The 25000-nt window shown below is 44.3% G+C and overlaps 1 protein-coding gene across 2 annotated transcripts in view; it reads left to right on the top strand.

The window, feature by feature from the left end:
- Window positions 1-25000, top strand: part of elmo1 (engulfment and cell motility 1 (ced-12 homolog, C. elegans)) — a 208649-nt gene that overhangs the window by 3737 nt on the left and 179912 nt on the right. For both annotated transcript variants that reach the window (XM_080788282.1, XM_080788283.1), the window contains exon 2: window positions 13420-13600. The gene's annotated coding sequence lies outside the window, so the exon portion shown is untranslated. The remainder of the gene's footprint in view (window positions 1-13419; window positions 13601-25000) is intronic.

Below are 25000 nucleotides of genomic sequence, written 5' to 3' on the forward strand. Positions count from 1 at the left end.
TTAACTTGGCAGGCCATGTTTTTAGGCCCTCTGGGGCTGCAGGGCCGTCTTTGCGGAGAGAGAAGAAGGCTTCAGATGACAGGGATTCCTTTTTCTTTCTTTCTTTTCTTTTCTTTTTTTTGGAAGCCTTAACCCATTCTGACCTGAGATCAGATTCATACGAGGTTTCCCACTGGACACACACACACTGGTCTGATTAACCCATTCTGACCTGAGATCAGATTCTAAAAATGTCAGTCGTTCTTCGATTTTTCAAAAAATAGCAGACCTACAAGCTCATAGCGCGCCACCGAGTGGCGCGCTATGAGCTTGTAGATCTGCTATTTTTCAATAGCTAAAGCACGACATGATGCTGACACCAAAAAGGGGTTCCCGCACAGAATGGGTTAACGTTCTTCGACAGCTATTTGGCACAAGCGGTGATTCCACACGGCGGTATGCAGTGGTGAGCAATCAGTCTACTCAATCCCAGCAGTATAAAGTAAATAGAGTCGACACTCCTGATCAAATATTACTCAACTATACGAAGTGAAAGTTAAGCTATCTGTCAAATAAATCTGTGCTCGAGTTAAAGTACTGGAGTATAATAATAAATAATAATAAACTTTATTTGTATAGCACCTTTCATACATAAATGTAGCTCAAAGTGCTTCACAGGGCAAAAATAGAATACAATAAAACATAGTTAAAATGATAAAACAATGGCAAAGAACAAAATTGAATATAAGAACATAAAATAAATAAAAACAAATAAAAACACCACATGCAGCAAATCAGTCAGGGCAGGGTAGGAACGTGCATATTAAAACTCAATTAAAAGCAATGTTGTAGAAGTGGGTCTTGAGCTGAGCTTTAAAATGTCTACAGAGGCTGCCTGACGAAGGTACAGTGGGAGCTTGTTCCATGCCGACGGCCCGTATACTTGCTTTTAAAAAAAATACTTGAGTATTCAAAACTATCCTTGTAAAATATAAATACTTCAGTATTCAAAAGTACAGTTAATTCTTTTTTTAATGTCAATGCCTTGCTGTATAAAATGTTAAGACACCCCCCCCCCCCACACAAACAAAAACCAATATAAAAAAACTAAAAACTCAATTGCCAGAAATGTGTCAACACACTGAAAATAGCAGATCTACAAGCTCAGATGTCATGATGTGTACTTTCTTATCTTCCTAGAAATATAGTGGAGGCAGAAGTACAATACCCTACCCGGTAATTGCCTTTTGAAATGTAGCATCGGAAAATACAAACACTCAGGTACAGATAATTCACGTAAAATGCCGTATATACTTGAGTGAAATGTACTTAGTTACACTACAAACGTACATTGCATGATGGCGGTGTGATGGACTTTATATTAGTAGGCTAGTATGTGAACTGACAGTATTATCCGTTAATGCGTCTTACTGTACGTGTTAATGTTTTTCTGCTTAGAGGCGTATATTTTCAACAGAGCAACAACAAGGCTGCTTACTGACAGATTGTGTTGGTGGATGATTTCCATTGGGGTGTGTGGTGTGATTGCTGGCAATTTCAGGCTGTGTGTGTGTGTGTGTGTGTGTGTGTGTGTGTGTGTGTGACTGTGTGTGTGACTGTGTGTGTGTGTGTGTGTGTGTGTGTGTGTGTGTGTGTGTGTGTGTGTGTGTGTGTGTGTGCGCGCCGATTATTACCGGTAATACAGGGGTTATCATCATCTCCATTCACAGAGTGTTTACGGTAGATATTCAGCTTTCTGAATGATGCATAATTCATTCCTGGTTTCCATGACATTATATAGATACCGGTACTGTATATCGTCAGGAAGAGACCTTGTATCTCCATTTATATATTATACTGTATATCGTCAGAAGAGACCTCGTATCTCCATTTATATATTATACTGTATATCGTCAGGAAGAGACCTCGTATCTCCATTTATATATACTAGTGTATATCGTCAGGAAGAGACCTCGTATCTCCATTTATATATACTAGTGTATATCGTCAGGAAGAGACCTCGTATCTCCATTTATATATTATACTGTATATCGTCAGGAAGAGACCTCGTATCTCCATTTATATATACTAGTGTATATCGTCAGGAAGAGACCTCGTATCTCCATTTATTTTGACTTCATGTCGTCAGCCGAATGCTTATAGTTTGTAAACGTTGCCCTCCTGTGTTTCACATACTGTAACCAATTAACATTATTGGTCATCTTTGAATGGTCTCGTACAGTATTATGTGTGTCAACAATTGTGGTCCAAAACGAAGTAAACTTTGGTGGTGATTTTGTCATGGAGGACTGGAGGAGGTGGCTCTGTATCGTTTACTCATATTTGATAACTATAATTTGGCAGCAGTTAAACATTAGCGATTTCTCGCCGTCAGTTGATTCATATCCACACTGTAAATCCCTGGAACATGTGACACGTTTAAACCTAAACACCATGTGTGTAATAATAAAATGCCAAGTGTTTATTAATATTCATAAAATACAGTAGAACACGAGTTCACTCAAACACCTCACTCAAACACCTATAGTGTTCAAATTCTAAACACCTATATGACTGACTTTGATTGTAAAAACTAAACACGTTTATGTGTTTAAAAAGTGTTACAGGGATTAAACATGTTCTTCTGTTTATAATCTAAACACTGTGACACGTTTAAAAAGTGTTACAAATTATGTATTTAAAACAGTTCATAACCTAAACGCTTGGGTTTAGTGTGTAGTCTCACCACCGGGATCATTATTTATTATGTTGTGTTCTTATTTGACAGCAGAAACAAGAAGAAAAAAAAAACATACAAACAATGAATTAGAAAGAAGAAACGTGACCCAGGTATGATGAGTAGAGTACATGTGGTGGACCTGTTTTCCTTATGCCTGCAGTCAGACACACATTGTGCTCTCTCTGGCTGTCTGTTGGCATTTTCACTGTTTTGTTCTGCATGGTTTGGTAGCCCAAAATACTCTTCACACAGTTGTATGAAGAGGGCACTTTTGCAGTGAAAATGGCTGATCTATAAGCTCATAGCTTATAGATCGGCCATTTTCGGGGCGTGCAACTTTATACCCAGCAGTCTTTATAGCTATAGTGGAGATGTACAGTATGGATGTAACTATGGAGACTTTCTCCTCTCCTGAACGCTGGCGTGGGAAAAAGGACTGGAGGGCATTTGTATTTCTGTATTTTTGTATTTTCACCATAGTAGCCTCATTCGTGGTCTGGAGGAGAGAGGGCAGTTGTTTTACAGACGGGTAAAAAGGGCAGGGGCCAACACCCCGCAGCATGGCACCGTTCAACCTTTATCATCGGTGGGACCTCCAAATGTTAATGCAATCTTTCGGTGAGCACTTATAACAACATAATGAGACAGACACAATTCAGAGTTTCAGAGTATTGGAATAAGTTGTATTCGAATACGGAGTAGCAGTGAAGCGTTACAATGGAACACCGTACTGACTCTACACATCTCAGTTAGACTTCAGCTTAAATACATTTACTACCCCCCCCCCCCCCCCCCCTCAGGGAGTAGGTGGGTCTTAACACATGACATCAGAAGACCCCTCCAGACCACACAGGTCACAGAAAACAGAAAACAGCTTCTCATGGTTTGGTTTATGATGTCCTTAAATGTACAACTTAGGTATTCCACATTTCCTTGACAACACCCCCCCCCCCCCCCCCCCCCAAAAGTCAAGTGTAAATGTGGAGATAGGAGGATTTCTGCCTGACCTCCCCATCATTACTCACCGTGCCCTCTCAGCACCTCTCAGCGGACGCCCTTATCCACACCGACCGACCAACCGCGCCTCCCTCCAGGACAACAAGCAGAATAACATTACATTCTTACATAACCACCGCTGGCGTCGGGCAGAGAAACCTCTTATCAGTGCATCATATCACAAAAACAACATACTGTACAAGCTAAAACAAAACACACATGACTTCTTGTTATTGCACAACCCCAGCAGCACTAATGCACAAACATGTATCAAAGTATAGCATATCATGGAAGCATAAAAAAAGTAGTAGATCTGCTATTTTTGGCCATTTTTTTTCTATTTGAATCGGTAACAGTTTTGGACATGTTGAGGTTTCCACCCGACAGAGACGACCACGACCGCCGCGAGCCTTTTCACAGCAGAGCAAAATAAATGGGGGAAGGATTTATGAGCGGGACCGGGCGACGGTTTGATCCCGCCGCACGGCACAGATATAAATTGTCTTTTATGGAAGGTTAACCCATTTCTGACCTGAGATCAGATTCTAAAAATGTCTTCTATACATACATCCTGACAGTTTTCTGAAAAAGCTATGTTTCTATATGTCAGTCGTTCTTCGATTATTTTCTAAATATAGCAGACCTACAAGCTCGTAGCGCGCCACTCGGTGGCGCGCTATGAGCTTGTAGATCTGCTGTTTTTCAATAGCTAAAGCATAACGTGATGCTATAACACCAAAAGGGCTTCCCGCACAAAATGGGTTAAAGATGTAAATTGGCGGGGCGGGAAGGATAAGGTGCTTCTTTATTCCAAGGCCACTCTATCTGCTACTCGTGAAAGAGATTAATTCATGTGTATTATTTATGAAGCGATACGTTATAGCCACTATATACTGTACGTTGATGGGGGTCGGCCGGCTATTACGTTACGTACATAATAATTTTTGCCGTCCGTGACATGAAATGGTTTGAAAACCACTGACACATAGAAACATAATATAGGTTTTTTCATGAAAACTGGTCTCAGTCCTAAATGATAAATAAGATTTTAGTCGACTGAAACTACAGTTGATTTAGTCGACTAAAATGTATTCTGGCGGGCCTGTCTTGATGCCCTCGTAATGACTGTTTTTACGACGTGTTGTGAGCTTGTAGATCGGCTATTTTCAGCATGCAACCACGTGCATACTGGATCTCTTGTCCCTTCCTAACATTTTAGTCTAGTTTTTATTCGTTGACAAATTGTCAGTATATTTAGTCTCAGTTTTAATCATCATAGCTTAGTTTTCGTCAGTGAAAAGAGGTATTCGACGAACATTTTTCGTCTTAAGTTTTAGTCGACGAAACCAACACTGGTCCACACTAGTATATATGCAATGTATACTATTGTAACTGTTGCCACTACAAATAAGTTCATAATTGTTTATATTTCTAAAAGGTCCCAAGTTCATAATGAAGAAGTTCATAATTAAGTTACATTCATGTTAAAACATTATCAAGTTGTTTGTAATGCTTTTATTTTGAAGGGTCAATGCCTGCACATTCTGTGTCTCGTTTGGTCTGCTCTCATCATCTCATGACAATTTGGTACACAGACGTTTTGTATATGCAATCAAGCCACAAACAACAGAAGCAGCAAAGGTGCAGCAGCTCCATTTGCACTGGTCACACAAAGAGACTTTAAAGTTACAAGAGACTGTCATAATCATAGGAAAGGTTATAAGGACCTAAAGACTGAAGAGATTCCCTTCCTTGTTTTATGCACGCAGCCAACGAGGTATTTGTTTGTTTGTCTGTATTTTACTTATGTGAAATGTTTACATATACATACTGTGCATGTAATTTTATGTAAATTTGTGTCTGTCTGTGCTCGGAGGGAGTTACAACTATACTCGTGCAATGTTGTATACTCGTGTAATGTACTCCGCTGAAGACAGAGTATAGTTTGGGGACGTCTGTCTGCCAGGGAGGGGTCTCTACTGAAGGACGGAGGGGGGCCTCTGAAGACAGAGTGTAGTTTGGGGACGTCTGTCTGCCAGTCAGGGAGGGGTCTCTACTGAAGGAGGGTGGGCCGCTGAAGACAGAGTATAGTTTGGGGACGTCTGTCTGCCAGCCAGGGAGGGGTCTCTCTACTCTGCATGCAGTAGTCTGGATTCTCTGGAATGTAGATTACATAAAGCTTGGACAACAACATGGATCTGTGTGTGCGTCTGTGTGTGCACACGCACACACACACACACACACACACACGCACACACACACACACACACACACACACACACACACACACACACACGGTCTCCCGGGAGATATCCAGAGCCCGGTCGGTCGGTCTGTGGGCCGGTCCAGATGTCAGAGGGAGAGTTGAATCATCGTCGTTGTTGTTGTTGTTTGGAAGAAGAAGGTTTAGTGCACGATTTGTGGCTACTAGAGCATACTGTTGCTGTGGGGCCTGGCCTGGCATGACAGCTCATAGAAGCACACTTTAATGCTATAGTGGGGCCTGGTATGGCTGTCATGACAGCTCATATAGAAGCACACTTTAACGCTATAGTGAGGCCTGGTATGGAGGCATGACAGCTCATAGAAGCACACTTTAATGTTATAGTGGGGCCTGGTATGGAGGCATGACGGGTCATATAGAAGCACACTTTAATGCTATATGGGGCCTGGTATGGTTGGCATGACAGCTCATAGAAGCACACTTTAATGTTATAGTGGGGCCTGGTATGGAGGCATGACAGCTCATAGAAGCACACTTTAATGCTATAGTGGGGCCTGGTATGGCTGGTATGACAGCTCATAGAAGCACACTTTAATGCTATAGTGGGGCCTGGTATGGCTGGTATGACAGCTCATAGAAGCACACTTTAAGGCTATAGTGGGGCCTGGTATGGAGGCATGACAGCTCATAGAAGCACACTTTAATGCTATAGTGGGGTCTGGTATGGAGGCATGACAGCTCATAGAAGCACACTTTAAGGCTATAGTGGGGCCTGGTATGGAGGCATGACAGGTAATAGAAGCACACTTTAATGCTATATGGGGCCTGGTATGGCTGTCATGACAGCTCATAGAGGCACTCTTTAATGTTATAGTGGGGCCTGGTATGGTTGGCATGACAGCACATATAGAAGCACACTTTAATGCTATAGTGGGACCTGGTATGGCTGGCATGACAGCTCATAGAAGCACACTTTATCCCATTTTGGCCAGGAACCCTTTTGGGTGTCAGCATTATGTTATGCTTTAGCTATTGAAAAATAGCAGATCTACAGGCTCATAGCGCGCCACTGAGTGGCGTGCTACGAGCTTGTAGGTCTGCTATTTTTGAAAGATCGAAGAACGACTGACACAGAAACATTCAGAAAACTGTCGGGATGTAGAAGACATTTTAGAATCTGATCTCAGGTCAGAATGGGTTAACGCTATAGTGGCCTATATTATATTATATTGGTCTGTGTCTGAGCTATATTATATTATATTATATTGGTCTGTGTCTGAGCTATATTATATTATATTGGTCTGTGTCTGAAGTTGTTGCCATGCACAGCCAGCTCTTGGTAATGAGGAAACACATTACATTTCATATTACATTTCAGGTCACAGACGTGATTAAAACACTTTATTTTTTATTAAACAATAAAGAATATTACAGAACACAAAGGGAGCCGTACGGTCTGGTATTAACAACAACCTCTCTGGCTTTAACGGTTAAAGGCTCTTCATATTTGGATTGTTTTATATGGAGAACGCAGAATTCCAAATGCATTTCTCGGGTCTCCGAGACTGTCAGAGATGCACAACGATGTCGGAATCAATTAACGACGTCTCTTATAGACACTTACTGTGGTCTCAAGACTCGGTGTAACGATGCCGCGTACGTGTGAAAACCTTTCCGTGAGGTTTCATATTGCTGTTCTGTTGCCAGGTGATCAGTGCTGTCCTTTTGATGTTGTTTACCTATTCTCTCGATCATTTTAATATTGTATTTGTTGTCATGATTTGTCACGACTCGAGTGTCTCTGAGGAAAATGCATTGGGATTCATTTCCTGGGCCTGGCGTCGTCATGAAAGGGGGCGGGGGGGGACTGTGACGCTATATATATACTCAAGCAAAGTCAAAGTACTTCAGTCAAGATTGTAATTAAGTCAAAGTACTTCAGTCAAGATTGTAATTGAGTACAGAACACCAAGCACCAGTGGGAGGTGGATGGGAGGCTGGATGCTGTGAACCGAATGTAACCTCAGCCTGTGGTGAGGAAAACATCTGTTATGACACGCACGCACGCACGCACACACACAGTCACACACACACGCACGCGCACACACACACGCAGCCCTCAAGAGGCGCTAACTCTGTCCAAACCGAAGACACTTAACAGAGTTGAAGTGCTGTGTGTGTGTGTGTGTGTGTGTGTGTGTGTGTGTGTGTGTGTGTGTGTGTGTGTGTGTGTGTCGTCATTTATAGATGAGCTTGGCAGCTCGATTGTCACACACCCGTTTAACCCCTTCATTCCTGGAATTCTGTGGGGAAAAAAACTCTTTCAGGGAAATATGGATATTTTCAGAGAAGACATCATTTATTGCAAACACAACATCCACTAGTGTTGAACCCTGAGGGACTCCTCCCTCCGCTTTGAGTAAACTGTGTGACTCACTCAGCCCCCCCCCCCCCCCCCCCCCCCCCCCCCCCCCCCCCCCCCCCCCCCCCCCACACACACACACACACACACACACACACACACGTTGCAGGTTTGTGGGCCTCGACGTTGCGTCATCGATGAGGACAGCAGGCCTATAGGGTTTGGAAGCTATACATCTCATGATACTTCACTACTTTTAACCACTATATCATCGCATTGTGAGCTTGTAAATCTGTTATTTTCACTCCATAATATTTGAGCATGATTATCTGACTCAGGTGCTACTGGGGGTGGGGGTGTGTGTGGGGAGGGGGGGGAGGTGTGAGTTTACGTTTGTCACCCGTATATTAAAGACAGTGACTCACTCAGTAGAGGTCAGAGGTCACAGTGTGCCTGACCGCCGTTGCATCAGCGGTGATGACATCACAGCAGGGGCTGAGCCAGATGGGGTGGGTGTGTGTGTGTGTGTGTGTGTGTGTGTGTGTGTGTGATTAGCTAATAGCCAGTGTTCTGTGTGTGTGATTGGCTAATAGCCACTGCTCTGTGTGTGTGATTGGCTAATAGCCACTGCTCTGTGTGTGTGCGACTCCTTGGCCACAAGGGTACTGCAAGCAGGCCCCCAAATGTATAGACGGTTTAACTCATTTAGGCCTTTTTTTAAATGACAGTTTTCTGAAATAAACTGTTTCTATATCAGTGGTTCTCATGTCAAGGACCACAGAGTGCGGATTTTATTATCTTTGGGTTTTTTTTTGTCGGGGTAAACAAGACATTTAAGCACAACATAATATTGTCATGGTCTGTCTCCCTACAGACCCCATGTCTGCTTGTCAGCCACTCCCACACTCTCACATGCCTTCTCTAAAGGCCTATTCATAGTCTGGATTTTCGGTGGTGAGGTGACCACCGTAGCTGAAATAACATTGAGCGGTGGTGAGTAAAACAGAGAGAAGGGCTGGAGCGGTGGTGGCGGTGGTTTGCTCTTCACCACGGCTCAGTGACGTCATGTTGTAGTTCGGTGGTCACCTCAGTGACGTCATGTTGTAGTTCGGTGGTCACCTCACCACCGGAAATCCAGACTATGTATGAGCCTTAAGTCCTAGTTACTCACCTGTCCTCCACCCCCCTCATCAGCCCAGCAGTTCCTTGCCCATTTACAAACCTGCGATCACTTCTCCAATCAACCTGCTCCCTTTAAAGCTGGACTCATTCCACACACACACACACACACACACACACACACACACTGCCAGAACATTATTTGTGTTTTCCCTCATGTTCCTTGTAGTCCCTCTGATTCCGCGTCGTGCCAAAGGGGCCAGCGAGGCACTCCAATGTTGAAGGGCTCACAACAAGACGTTTATATAGATATGCTATTTCTGCCAAGCAAACTGTATCCCCTCAGAATATAGGAACGCTTCATGGCTTGAAGTGGTTTAGAAAGGATTGTCAAAGATGGGCCGTGATCCAGAAAAGGTTGGGAAAAACTCTGCCTTAATCCATTTTGGGCGGGATACCCCTTTTGGTGTTATAGCATTACGTTATGCTTTAGCTATTGAATAATAGCAGATCTACAAGCTCGTAGCGCGCCACCGAGTGGCGCGCTACGAGCTTGTAGATCTGCTATTTTTAGAAAAATCGAAGAGCGACTGACGTAGAAGACATTTTAGCGTCTGATGTCAGGTCAGAATGGAAAACTGTCAGGATGTAGAAGACATTTTTTAGAATCTGATCTCAGGTCAGAATGGAAAACTGTCAGGATGTAGAAGACATTTTTTAGAATCTGATCTCAGGTCAGAATGCCTTAAGCAGCGGGGCGCACGCCCTCACTTACAGAGCCAATTAATCTCACATTAGTCCTCCCGCTCGCAAGTTCACGACCGGAGGCCGTTTGGAGACGTGTGTTTTCACGGCTTGTTGGGGAAGAAAGGCTTTGCCACGGTTTGTCATGTCTTCACCTGTGGCGTGTTGAGTTGTAGTGATGCGCTGACTCGTGGCGGGTTAAGTTGTAGTGATGCGCTGACTCGCTGCCTGTTGTCATGTCTTCACCATGTGGCGGGTTGAGTTGTAGCGATGCGCTGACTGCCTGGTTTCCAACACGTCGGTGAGGGTTCGTTCGTTCGTTGTCAGGACATGAGTGCTATATTTAGTTTAGTTTAATAGTAGCTACAGTAACATGATTATGTTGCAATGGTTAAGACTTTGCTCAGACTCGCTGTGTTGTGTTTGGATGTCGGCAGCAATCCAACCATGATAGTGTGTAAAGTAACTAAGTATTTCCATTGTTTTAGTACCATCTCTGAGGTGATTATTGTACTTTGTGTTTCACCCACAACAATTCTTTGAAAACGTTAGTTAATTTGAAGTAACTGCTGCAGTAACTTTAAGGTGTACACTAAACAGCCCTGTTATATATACAGTACTTTGGAACTACTTTTGGTACTTGAAAATAGCAGATATCTAACAAGCTTGTGAGATTGTGTAGACCTGCTATTTTCAAAATAGTTTTATTTGAACTTGTGAAACTCTTACTTTGATTACATGTTGATGCCAATACCTGTGTGTGTGTGTGTGTGTGTGTGTGTGTGTGTGTGTGTGTGTGTGTGTGTGTAATGGAGAGAGACAGACAGACGGCATTCATCAATAATTGTTTGGCATCTCCAAGATTCCAAACAATTGATATCAATATATATCTAGAAACATATGAAAGAATGTCATGTTTCCTGTGAGTCACGACACGACACGACCTCCTCGTGTCTCGAGGGCTTGGAAACGCGTCATAGTTTAGTTATACTGTACTTGTGATTTTTGTAAGATAAAAAAAAGTTCATGTTGGAAAGTCGGGCTACGTGTGATTTAATTTCCTCGTAGATTCATCGCACTGTAACATTATGTCTGCTACTTTAGTCTGCTACTTTCTGTACTTTAGTCTGCTACTTTCTGTACTTTTGTCTGCTACTTTCTGTACTTTTGTCTGCTACTTTCTGTACTTTTGTCTGCTACTTTCTGTACTTTTGTCTGCTACTTTTGCTGTATTTGAATTTGAATCCTGTAAATTATAACAGTTTGGGGTTTCCACTTTCCACCCCGACAGAGACTATACAGCCCACCTGCTATCTTTAGGGTAATCTGCGTATTGTTCTCCACCAGATCAGCAGCCAGTCGCCCAAACGTTTTTGACCTCTTGACCTCAACGCCCTACAGTCTCCTTGTATTTGGCCAAAAATAATACATTTTATTATGATTATTATGGCAAAATGATCACAGAATGTCTGAGAGAAATGCAGCTGCTGTGTACTCCTGCAGCCGCTCTATACATCTCCTTACGACAGTGTTTTACGGACTCTATACATCTCCTTACAACAGTGTTTTACTGCTCTATACATCTCCTTACAACAGTGTTTTACTGCCTCTATACATCTCCTTACAACAGTGTTTTACTGCTCTATACATCTCCTTACAACAGTGTTTTACTGCTCTATACATCTCCTTACAACAGTGTTTTACTGCTCTATACATCTCCTTACAACAGTGTTTTACTGCTCTATACATCTCCTTACAACAGTGTTTTACTGCCTCTATACATCTCCTTACAACAGTGTTTTACTGCTCTATACATCTCCTTACAACAGTGTTTTACTGCCTCTATACATCTCCTTACAATAGTGTTTTACTGCCTCTATACATCTCCTTACAACAGTGTTTTACTGCTCTATACATCTCCTTACAACAGTGTTTTACTGCTCTATACATCTCCTTACAACAGTGTTTTACTGCCTCTATACATCTCCTTACAACAGTGTTTTACTGCTCTATACATCTCCTTACAACAGTGTTTTACTGCTCTATACATCTCCTTACAACAGTGTTTTACTGCTCTATACATCTCCTTACAACAGTGTTTTACTGCTCTATACATCTCCTTACAACAGTGTTGTACTGTTCTATACATCTCCTTACAACAGTGTTTTACTGCTCTATACATCTCCTTACAACAGTGTTTTACTGCTCTATACATCTCCTTACAACAGTGTTTTACTGCTCTATACATCTCCTTACAACAGTGTTTTACTGCTCTATACATCTCCTTACAACAGTGTTTTACTGCTCTATACATCTCCTTACAACAGTGTTGTACTGTTCTATACATCTCCTTACAACAGTGTTTTACCGGATTTTACCGTTTAGTGTTAAATAACTCAGTTCGCGCTGCACCACAAGAGGTGCACGGCTGAACGCACCGCCGTTTGGAAACCCCTGCACACACGCACGCACGCACACATGCACGCACGCACGCACACACGCACGCACGCACGCACGCACACGCACGCACGCACGCACGCGCACACACACACACACACACACACACACACACACACACACACACACGCACACACACACACACACACACAGGCTACACAAATGGGGTTACAACAGGCACATTATGTTCCCGTCAAACGATTTATTAATAATGGCCTAATTTCTTGTGGAGAAACTCCTTGATTTGGTTAAACGGACCATAATATTATTATTACGTGTGTTGCATTCGATGCATTGTTGCTGCAGTTGCTATATTTGTCAGGCTGGCATTTTGTTGGGGAAGAAGCTATAGGGACACAGCATGGTGTTCTAAAGTAGTTCCTCAATTACAAACACAATTCACCGCCTTTTTTCAACCTTGCATGTTTTTTAGTTTTCTTTGTAGTTTTTTAACCCATTTAGGCCTGCGATCAGATTCTAAAAAATGTCTTCTACATACATCCTGACAGTTTTTCTGAAAAAGCTATGTTTCTCTGATAGGTCTTTGAATATTGCCGCTCTTTCTCTCTCTCTCTCTCTCTCTCTCTCTCTCTCTCTTCCTCAACCGGGCGACAGACCTCGCTTCCTCTTTCTCTGGCGGCGCGTGAACGCCTACTTCCTCCTTCTGTCTGTCTCTCACCTCCTCCTGTAGTCTGAACAGTTATAGTTTGTAGTGCCCTGAAGGCGGAGGAGACTGTTATATACAGTATACTGCACAAACCGGTGTAAAAGACCTCTGTGTGTGTGTGTGTGTTACAGAACGCCGAAGGGCCACAGCAGCAGCCGTTGGTTTGAAACCATTCGACCGGCGCCCTCCCCCCCCCACCCCACCCCACCCTTCCCCAGGCGCTCAGGAAGCAGTTTGATCGGACGGACGGACGGACGGTCTGACAGGAGAAGAAGTAACGGTCCTCTCTCCATTGCCGCCACGCTTCCAGCGGTGAGTCCTCCTCTCCTCTCCTCTCTTAATTCTCTTCTTCCACAACAAAGCCTTTCTCTTCCTCCTCCTTCTCCTCGCGCGCTCCAGCAGGATGCTATATGGCGGTATGGAAGCCCCCCCCCCTCCCCCTCGAGCTGGGTGAGGTGCCCCCCCCCCCGGGGTGTGGTGGTGGTGGGAGGGGGGTCTAACCCATTTTGGGGCGGGAACCCCAATTGGTGTTATAGCATCATGTTATGCTTTAGCTATTGAAAAATAGCAGATCTACAAGCTCGTAGAGCGCCACCGAGTGGCGCGCTACGAGCTTGTAGGTCTGCTATTTTTGAAAAATTCGAGAACCACTGACATAGAAACATAGCCTTTTTCAGAAAACTGTCAGGATGTAGAAGAAGACGTTTAGAATCTGATCTCAGGTCAGAATGGGCTAATCTCCTGTCCTCTCTCTCTCTCTCTCTCTCTCTCTCTCTCTCTCTCTCTCACCCACCGTGCCTTTACGTGTTGATTTTGTCGACTATGACGAAAAACGTTCGTCGACTACCCTTTTCTTCCACTGATGGAAACTGAGTGGAAATGATGACTAAAACTGAGAGAGAAATATATTGACAATTTCGTCAACAAATAAAAACTATATAGACTAAAACGTTAGGGAGGGAGTATAGTGGACAAAAGATCCAGTATAAGTCATTTTACACTCCGTTGCGTGCTGATTTTTTTTTGTAAAATCAGCCATTTACGACGGCATCAAGGCCCGCCAAAATACAGACTAAATAAAGTCTTATGATATTTAGTCGACTAACTAAAACTAGACTAACACTAAAACATTCCAGGTGACTAAAATGTGACTAAAACTAGTTTCATTCCAAAGACTATATATGACTAAAACAAAAACAAAAATTTGCTGCCAAAAACAACACTGCTTACATTTTGTAGGCAGTGCTGGAAGAAGTACTGATCATTTTTAGTGCCAAAAAAAGAAATGTTATTATTTTATTGTGTTTTGCTGCTGTTCTCTGTGTTTAGCTACAGTGTATTTATAGTTGTAATCTTCTGTATGGCACTAAAGAAGAAAAACAAAACAAATAGTCTTGTCTCCTGCCTTTATTTTCTTCTTTCTAATGATTTGATCGGCCCCAAAATATTGTGTTCATTCTCATGATTTGGTCACGATCCGAGTTGGCTTTGTCCGCGGCGTAACCGTCTTTAAATAAATACGTTCAGAAACGGCTATGGGAGAAAAATGCATAGCTTTTCATTTCCTGGGCCACTCGCCGTTCTGAAAGGGGGAGGGACTGCGACGCTCTGAAGTCTGAAGTCGCCGTTCTGAAAGGGGGAGGGACTGCGACGCTCTGAAGTCTGAAGTCGCCGTTCTGAAAGGGGGAGGGACTTCGACGCTCTATACGTCAAAGTCCTTTTCAGCGCTGCCGTCCTATACGGGGAAAATAAACTGAAGAGGGAATCTTATGAAATAACCACAATGTGGACGCACTGCACGCTGACAGCCAAAGGGCCAATATTGTATTTATAGGACGCAGATTAATTAACCCATTCTGACCTGAGATCACATTCTGAAAATGTCTTCTATACATCCTGCCAGTTTTCTGAAAAAGCTATGTTTCTGTGTCAGTCGATTAAAAAAAAATAGCAGACCTACAAGCTCGTATGAGCTCGTAGATCTGCTATTTTTCAATAGCTATAAAACATAACATAGTGCTATAACGCCAAAAGGGGTTTCCCGACACAAATGGGTTAAGACATGATGAAACCAAGGCTTCGGCGGTTAAGCCTTCATCAGGGAATGATGAATTATTGTAATGATGATGATGAAAATAATAAATATTGAAACGGGTCACGTTAATGCATTATAATGACTACTGGTGTAGTCAGACAGAGATTGGTGTTGATCGGTGGGGACAGACAGACAGACAAGCAGACAGACAGACAGACAGACAGACAGACAGACAGACAGACAGACAGACAGACAGACAGACAGACAGACAGACAGAGGTGTGTGTGAAACGCTGCAAGGACTTCATCAATTGTTTGGCATCTCCGACAACGTCTAGAAAACATGAAAGAATGTCATGTTTCCTGCGAGTCACGACACGAACCTCCTCGCGTCTCCCGGGCATGGAAACGCGTTGTCATGTTTTAGTTATACTTTTGAAAGAAATGTTTAAACCGTGATTGATACTGTAGTGTAAAGTCCTCGACTCCTGGCCTTTCTGTTCTGTTGTGGGGATGAAACACAAATTGAGTTATGTTGTCGGTTCCGACACGACGTCCTTTTGACATTATCCCATTCGGACCTGATAGTCGCCTCATAGCTTTGAACCACTTTAACCATTATTTTAAACTTTAAGCTGTTGGAAAAACAGCAGATCTACAAGCTCGTAGCGCGGCACTCGGTGCCGCGCTACGAGCTTGTAGATCTGCTGCTTTAGAAAAATCTTGAAAATGTGGTGCACATCTTTTGAATTTTTTTCCCACAGTGAATGTTTTTTAACTCAAATATTTGCTTCATGGTGGTCCCCTGGAACAACATATTTTGAGATGGAGGTCGGGCGTCCCAAATACATATATCATTTCCGGGGTCCTTTACATGAAATAGTTTGAGAACCATTGATATAGAAACCTAGGTTTTTCCATCCAGAAAAGTGTCAGGATTTCATAGAAGACATTCTGTAGAATCTGTCGCCGGGCCTTAATGGGTTATACTCGTGTGCTTTTGGAACTAATCTTGCTTTCAGAGACGGTTGCTCTCTTCCCTGGGGCTGTATTTCCTTTTCTTTCTTTCTTTCTGTTTATTTATCTTTATGCCTACATGTGTTGAAAGAAAGAAGCCCAGCCCTGTCCGTGGGTTTGATCCAAAACTGTAATTCTTCAGGATTCAAATTAACCCTTTTTGGGGGCGGGAATATAACCCCTTTTGGTGTTTCATGCATTATGTAATTCTTTAGCTATTGAAAAATAGCTGGAAAGCATAAGAAAGCATAACATAATGCTTAAACCAAGGCCATGCTGCAGCCATGTGTCTGCTTCTGTGCTTCAGCACTACATCAACACTCAATTTACGCTGTGCACTTGTTCCCCCTGCAGTGCACGTGGCTTTACACAGGCACACTCACACGGGCACACACACACACACACACACACGCACACACACTCGCACGGGCAAACACAGCTTCAAGTGGTGGTGTATTTATACACAGGATGTTTTTTTTCTGTTTCAGAAAGGGGAGTCAGGAACATTGGTTTATCCTGTTTGTATTCTTGCTTCTGAGGGTGCGTGTGTGTGTGTGTGTGTGTGTGTGTGTGTGTGTGTGTGTGTGTGTGTGACTGTGTGCGTGCGTGAAGGCTGCTGCAGAGTGTACTAGTCGCTATAGTCTTTGGTGCCATTCAGACGTTTAAACAGGATATCCTGGTTGTGGCGTGTCACACACGGTAGCAACCCCGCCTCGGGGGCAACAACAATGAGACATGCTGCACGCACACACACACACACACACACACACACACACACACACACACACACACACACACACGCACGCATGTGCACGCACACTGTGTGTTTTCTATTGATTAATTGACTGATTGACTACTTACTTTCTTAGACCCATTCACTTTAGACCTGAGCTCCATTCTATACAAATGTCTTCTAAATCATGACAGTTTTCTGGAAACACACAAAGAGGCCTGATCGAGGCGTCGTTTCCATTGTGGTCCCTCTGTATGTATTCAAATGATCAAGACATACAATATTATACAAGAAACCACCAACACTAGCAGCAGTACACGTATACAGTATTTCCAGACAAACAGTGAGGGGTAATTAACCCTCTTGTGGCTATATTTAATAACATCTTATTGTGCATTGGGCCAGATTTGGCGACTTTTTGAATGACAATAGAAATATGTGCGATATGAGCACAATGTCACGAAATGTCTCATTTTAAAGCTGCAAGTCTGTAGTTTACACCGAAAAAAGAATTATGATTCTAGCATGTTCCATCGTTTACTTATAAGCATTTTAGTACACCTTGGTTTCACTTTTCACTGAAAGGTGTACTAAAATGCTTATGAGTAAACGATGGAACATGCTAGAATCATAATTCTTTTTTCATTGTAAACTAGAGACTTGCAGCTTTAAGACGATTTACAATGTAGGCATTTAGCAGACGCTCTTAATCCAGAGCGACTTACATTAAGCAATAACAAACACCATGGCATATACATCACAGTGGAGTATCTATATCATGAAACTATATATATAAACTATACATAGTACTATACTATATTATACTATACATAAAGTGCTATGAATACTGTACATACAATGCAATTCTAGTGCAGTCTACGTAACATGCTATAAGTCTGTATAAAATGCTATCTAAAGCCCATCACACACCGTCTGCGGCGCGACGCGTTGCCGCGCGGCGCCGCCTGGAAAATAGAACTGTGTTCTATCGGCGCGCCGGGCGGCGCGGCGCGACGCGGCGGACGGAGCCGGTGTGCGATAGGTTCATTGAAAATAATGGAGGCGGCTGTGTCCGCCGCGGGGTGGACGCAGCCGGTGTGTGGTGGGCTTCAGTCTACATAAAGTGCTTATCTAAAGGGGCTAGGCTAGGGCAAGTGCTACGGGCCATGGTGGAGTCTGAAGAGGGTGGAATGTTGGGAGAGTGAGGCTGCAGTTCTGACTGCGATGGGAAGTGCATTCCATATAGTTTTGGAGCCAGAAGGGAGAAGAGTTTGTGGACGTGTGGAGCGTTGTTGTCCCGGGGGTTTTAGTGAAGGTACTTCCAGCTTTCTAGTGTAGGTCCAGTTGTAAATTGCGGAGAGGTGCTCTCTTATGGTGGTTTTGAAGGAGTGGAGGGCAAAAAAGATAAAGAAATCCCTTAACCCTCCCACCCACCCATACTGCTCAGTGACACTGCATACTATATAATAAGATGATAGAAAGCTCATGGAAAACATCTGAAAAGAAAATTGGCGTACAGTCAGTCAACCATATCAATGGTATCCTGTCTATTAATTGTTTCTACTCAGGTAATGGACATTGGGGGCAGCCAAACCTTATCAAACTGTCTCTCCCTGTTTCTCATCAGGAAATACCTCATTCTCTCAAGATGAGAGGCACACTTTGTGTGATGGCTGCTGGCAGGGAATGCCACACGTTGGGTGGCATAACAGTAGAACTAATTCATCCTCATGTTTGTGTGCCAAATCTTGGGGGGGGGAGAGGATAAGATCCTTGGCCAGTGTTCCTTGGCTGGCTCACACGTTGTTGCATGGTGAACAGAACAGAGAGCCGTATTAACATTGTCTGAGAGTGACGACAACGTCGGAAGATTTTATCTTTTTTACTGAAGTGAGAGAAAAAAAAACAACTCTTGAGTTACTTCTTCTCCCCCCCCCCCACCCCCCCCCCCAACCCCCACCCCCCACCCAAACCCCCCACACCCCCACCCGACCACCGCTCTTCTACTCTCTTCCCTTTTTCTTCTGTTATTCCGTCACTCGTTTTGTTGTCACCCTTTTGTCTGACAGTCAAGAGCATGTCCCTGTGAGGGGGGGGGGGGGGGCTGAACCAAGAGGGAGGAGCTGGGGGGGGCGTCTTCCTTTCTTTGAAGGGCGGTGTGTGTGTGTGTGTGTGTGTGTGTGTGTGTGTGTGTGTGTGTGTGTGTGTGTGTGTGTGTTCGTTCCACTGGGAAGCGTGCTGGCATGTGGGTGAATATTCTGAACAAACTGAGGAGTGAGCGCGCGCACACTCACACACTCTCTCACACTCTCTCACACTCACTCACACTCACTCTCACACACTCTCACACACTCTCACACACTCTCACACACACACACACACACACACACACACACACACACACACACACACACACACACACACACACACACACACACACACACACACACACACACACACACACACACACACACACACACACACCCCGAGACATCCTATACATGGATGTATTTCATATAGAGAGAACAGAACATGCAACATTGGGGAAAAAGATGCCGTTCCCCTCTGAGTTCCACCAATACGACACAGCTGTTTAAACACGGCTTTATTGTTATTTCTGATTGTTTTCTTTTCTATAATATACTTTTGCTTCGGAAATGGAAACGGTATGTTTAGAATTGAATTGAAAAATGGACTTCAGAGACACACAGAGGGACACAGATGTATGAACACACTCCCAAGTGCTTTCTTCGTGCACACAAAAGCATTGATTGCATCGTGTGTGTGTGTGTGCGCGTGTGCATGTGCGTGTGTGTGTGTGCGTGCATGCGCACGTCCGTATGTGTTTCTGACACCAGCCCTCGAGGGTGTAACTATACACTACTACATGGTGTGTGTGCGTGTGTGTGTGTGTGTGTGTGTGTGTGTGTGTGTGTGTGTGTGCGTGCACGTCGGGCTCAGAGCAGCAATAACTCTCGTTCCCTTTTGGGCCGGTTGTGCTTCGGTGGTCTTTTGTCTCTGTGCTCTGATAAAGGATGGGGCTCTTTTGTAGTCTGACACACACACACACACACACACACACACACACACACACACACACACACACACACACACACACACACGCACACAGCCGGTTCCCCCCTGGCGCGGCCGCTCCTTTGTAGAAGTGTCGGATGAAGAGCTAAAAAGTGTCTTTTTGTAATAATGCACCCTGCCCTGCCCTGCCTGGCGCAGCGCAGCTTAGCCCATTCTGACCTGAGATCAGATTCATACGAGGTTTTACACTGGACACACACTGGTCTGATTAACCCATTCTGACCTGAGATCAGATTCTAAAAATGTCAGTCGTTCTTCGATTTTTCAAAAATAGCAGACCTACAAGCTCGTAGCGCGCCACTCGGTGGCGCGCTACGAGCTTGTAGATCTGCTATTTTTCAATAGCTAAAGCATAACATGATGCTAACACCGGAATGGGTTCCCGTTCAGAATGGGCTAGGGGGCGCGCCACACGCCCCCACACACACACACACACACACACACACACACACACACACACACATGCACGCGTGCATTCCCACAAGTGTGCGCAGCCGACCCACAGACAGACATGCCTGATCCAAACCCTAACTATAAACACAACCTGAATCGGGTTCTGATTACAAACACATGCATGTATAGAGAAAGTGACAATTCTCTTATTCCTGTGTGGGTCCTTCTGAGTCAATGTCACGTTATTTCTCCCAATTCTATTATGCTTATGTGGGCACATTTTGGTCCTCGCAAGGCACGCACGCACACATGCATGCATGCACGCACGCACCCACGCATGCATGCACAGTTGCACGCACACACGCACCACACACACGCACCCTGGAGGCTGTGTTCGTTCAGTGGTAAAGAAGAGGATTACGTTTCACTGTCTTTAAGAGAGAGGCCTGTCAGAAAGTGATTGACGGCACCAAAACCCCCTCGAAATTCTGAGACCTGCTGTAAGGAAATACGCTTTTTTAACACTAAAATCCTGAGACCTGTTGTAAGGGTACACTTTTTTTAACACTATCAGAGTTAAAATCCTGAGACCTGTTGTAAAGGTCATTACACACTGGCGAATTGGCGACGCGATATATTCGTGCGAATAATTCGCATTAAAAAAAAACCAATTGAAGTCCATGCAAGCTTCCACATCAGTGGCGAATGTGCGAAAATGCGACCGTTTTCGCTCTTTATTTGTTCGCTCTGGTGTCGTATTTTGCAGAGATTCGCAGGCGAACTGCAACATGCAATATTTCGCATTTTCAGATCGCTTATTCGCATCGCGTCGCTAATTCGCCAGTGTGTAATGACCTTTAGGGTACACTTTTTTAACACTATCAGAGTCAAAATCCTGAGACCTGTTGAGCTGTTGTCCATTATTTGTCCACCATTCGAGCCACGGACCACCATGTGATGACATTTTGCCTCTCAGACACAAATCATATGAGATATATTGTTCACAGATCCATATATGCTGTATTGATGTCGTACTGTACCGTCCATAGGAGGGACAACAGGCACAATAACAATTCTTCCACATTCTCTAATTGTGAATAGACTTCTTGTAAATTAACGCGGATGTTTAACAATGATTTAACTGATGCACGAAGAACGACTGACATAGAAACACAGCTTTTTCAGAAAACTGTCAGGATTTAGAAGACCATTTTTAGAATCTGATCTCAGGTCAGAATGGGTTATATACGACGGTATAGAGTTAAATTTGACACACAGCATCATGGCATGAAGTTCAGTTTCACAGGTCGTCTGATGTTCCTTTTTTGTGGGCTGTAGAGACATTGGGGCGTGGGGGGGTGGTGGGGGTGGGGGTGACCCCTCCCTCCCTCCTGCGTGTCCTTCCTGGGGATATTTAGTTTGTGGGGCTCTGTAACCTTTTGTTGCTTTCATAATGCGGCTTTTGAAATTCAGTAAGCTTGATTTCTGCTGGCTCACACGCACGCACACACACACACACACACACACACACACGCACACGTCACACACACGCGCACACACGCACGCACGCACGCACACACACACACACACACACACACACACACACACACACACACACGCACGCCCTATAGAAGTGCTGCCTCATGTTTCCAACCTCGCTATACATTAAAGAGCTGATTTATGCTGAGTTGCGTGACCGCACACCCGCCCGCTGTCATATTCGCATAGATAGACGATCGTCAAGCCCACGCTTGACTATTATACTCACAGTAAGGCGGCTCGTCGTGGGCTTGTAGATCGTCTTTTTTTTGTTGTTGATGCGTGACACAGTCAGTCAGTCAGGCACACAGCCCAGTACACTGTGAACCAGGCATTAAGGTACCAGCGGGATGCAAGGCACAGGCAGGAAGTGATCTGTTAAGATCTCTCTCTCTCTCTCTCTCTCTCCATCTTTCCATCTCTCTCTCTCTCTCTCCATCTCTCACTCTCTATCTCTCCATCTCCCTCTCTCTCTCTCTGTCTCTCTCTCTCTCTCTCTCTCTCTCTCTCTCCATCTCTCTCTCTCTCTCTCTCTCTCACTCTCTCTATCTCTCCATCTCTCTCTCTCTCTCTCTCTCTCTCCTTTGCATCTTGTGTTTTCGCCGTTTTTTCTTCACTTTTTGGAATCCATAATAAGAGGTCTCTGTCGGGCACAGAAATCTCTTATCTCCATATTTTAAGTTTTTCTGTGTCTTTCATAAATTAACGTGATCGTACTACAGCCTCACATACTCAGTATATCAAAGGTAGCAGATGTTAGAAGCTCCCTCTGAGCTTGTAGATTTAGTCTACTTTTGATTTATTTTTTTGGAACCCTGTAAAGTAACAGTCATGAGGTTTCCACCCGACAGAGACGATATTATCTTTCCCCTCTGTCTGTCTGTCTGTCTGTCTGTCTGTCTGTCTGTCTGTCTGTCTGTCTGTCTGTCTGTCTGTCTGTCTGTCTGTCTGTCTGTCTGTCTGTCTGTCTGTCTGTCTGTCTGTCTCTTTCGCTGTGTCTCTCTTTGGAATTTCCTTTCAGACCTTTTTGACATTTTGCTGCGTCACCTTCTTTTTTTGGCATTCTTGCATATTATCTTTCCCCTCCTGTCTGTCTGTCTGTCTGTCTGCCTGTCTGCCTGTCTCACACATGCCTGCCTGCCTGTCTCACACGCCTGCCTACCTGTCTCACACCTGCCTACCTGTCTCACACCTCCTCTCACATTACCCAGCATCAATTAATTATTTAAGTGAAACCCTAACCCTCATTTCTTAGTTTTTCTTTTTTTTTGCCATCCAACAAATCACAGCCAGGGAGGGGCCCCTCCCCCCTCCCCCCTGTCACCTCTTTATTGATGGCTTTGTTCCCTAATTTCGACCCCTGGCTACAGATCAACTCTCCACTTTTAGGGAGACTGCGTTGTCCTTGTTATGGGTGGAGCGGGGTGGGGAGGGGAGGGGAGGGGAGGGAGTGGGGGGGGGGGGGGGTGGTAGAGCCTTTCCCATATAGCAAAACTTAGAAAAGTGCGTCTTGATGTGGTCCAATCAATGCACGGCTCTCCAACGTCGGCTGGTGCGTGTAGTAACCAGATTAACCCCCACCCCCACACACACACACACACACACACACACACACCCAGAAGCAGAGATTAAAGAGAGTTAAAAAACGTTCGCTCTGAAAGAATAATATATTCAAAGATTCGCGTCACATTTTCAAAAATAGCAGACCTACAAGCGAGTGCCGCGCTATATGAGCTTGTAGGTCTGCTATTTTTCAATAGCTGTAAAGTATAACATGATGCTTATAAAACACCAAAAGGGGTTCCCGTCCAACGTGGGTTAAGTTGAAGGACGGATGGTGAGTCTGTGGGGAGTGTGAACCTTTTGGACTCACTCCACCCAATGTTCTGATTGTTCTCCCCGTTTCACTGCAGCTCAATTATTACACTCCACAAGAACGCTATACTTATAATTCAGTGAATTAACTCCTATACGTACTTATATACGGTACACCTCCTCTGATGAGGTTATAGCTGTGTGTGTGTGTGTGTGTGTGTGTGTGTGTGTGTGTGTGTGTGTGTGTGTGGTGCGTGTGTGTGTGTGTGTGTGTGTGTGTGTGTGTGCGCGTGTGTGTGTGCGTGCCAGAAGGTTAAACCAGGAGGCCGGCAGCTGCTCAGATCCATCTTTCATTCAGAATAACAATTTATGTCCATCTTCCTCCAAATCGTTCCAGCTAGAGCTATACGCCATGCTCTCTCTATCACTCTCTCTCTCTCTCTCTCTCTCTCTGTGCATTCATCTCTCTCTCTCGCTCTCGCTCTCTCTGCCTCTCTCTCTCGCTCTCGCTCTCTCTATCTCTCTCTCTCTCTCTCTCTCTCTCTCTCTCTCTCCTTCTGTGCATTCATCTCTCTCTCTCTCTCTCTCTCTCTCTCTCTCTCTCTGTCTCTCTCTCCTTCTGTGCATTCATCTATCTCTCTCTCTCTCTCTCTCTCTCTCTCTCTCTCTCTCTCTCTGTCTCTCTCTCCTTCTGTGCATTCATCTTTCTCTCTCTGTCTCTCTCTCTCTCTCTCTCTCTCTGTCTCTCCCCCTCTACCCCCCCCCCCTCCACGCCCACATCTGTCCATCAATCATCTCCTACCTGGCTCGCTAAACATGTCTCGTGTCATAAAAGATGCAGGGAGATGATGTGTTGCCCTCTCTCTCTCTCTCTCTCTCTCTCTCTCTCTCTCTCTCTCGACCTCGCGGCATTTCGTGTCGTATACCAAATAATTGGAATTAATATTTCAAAATGTGTTGGTTTGGTCTCTTGTTCTCCTTGTTTATCTCCAGTGTGCCTCCGAGCCATTCCACGAGCATCATCGACAATCTGAGAGGATTTACACGGCAGTCAGGGATGAGACGTGTACGTGTGTGTGTGTGTG

Source organism: Protomyctophum bolini, assembly GCF_963924005.1.
Source record: "Protomyctophum bolini genome assembly, chromosome: 17".
In the NCBI taxonomy this organism is placed as follows: domain Eukaryota; kingdom Metazoa; phylum Chordata; class Actinopteri; order Myctophiformes; family Myctophidae; genus Protomyctophum; species Protomyctophum bolini.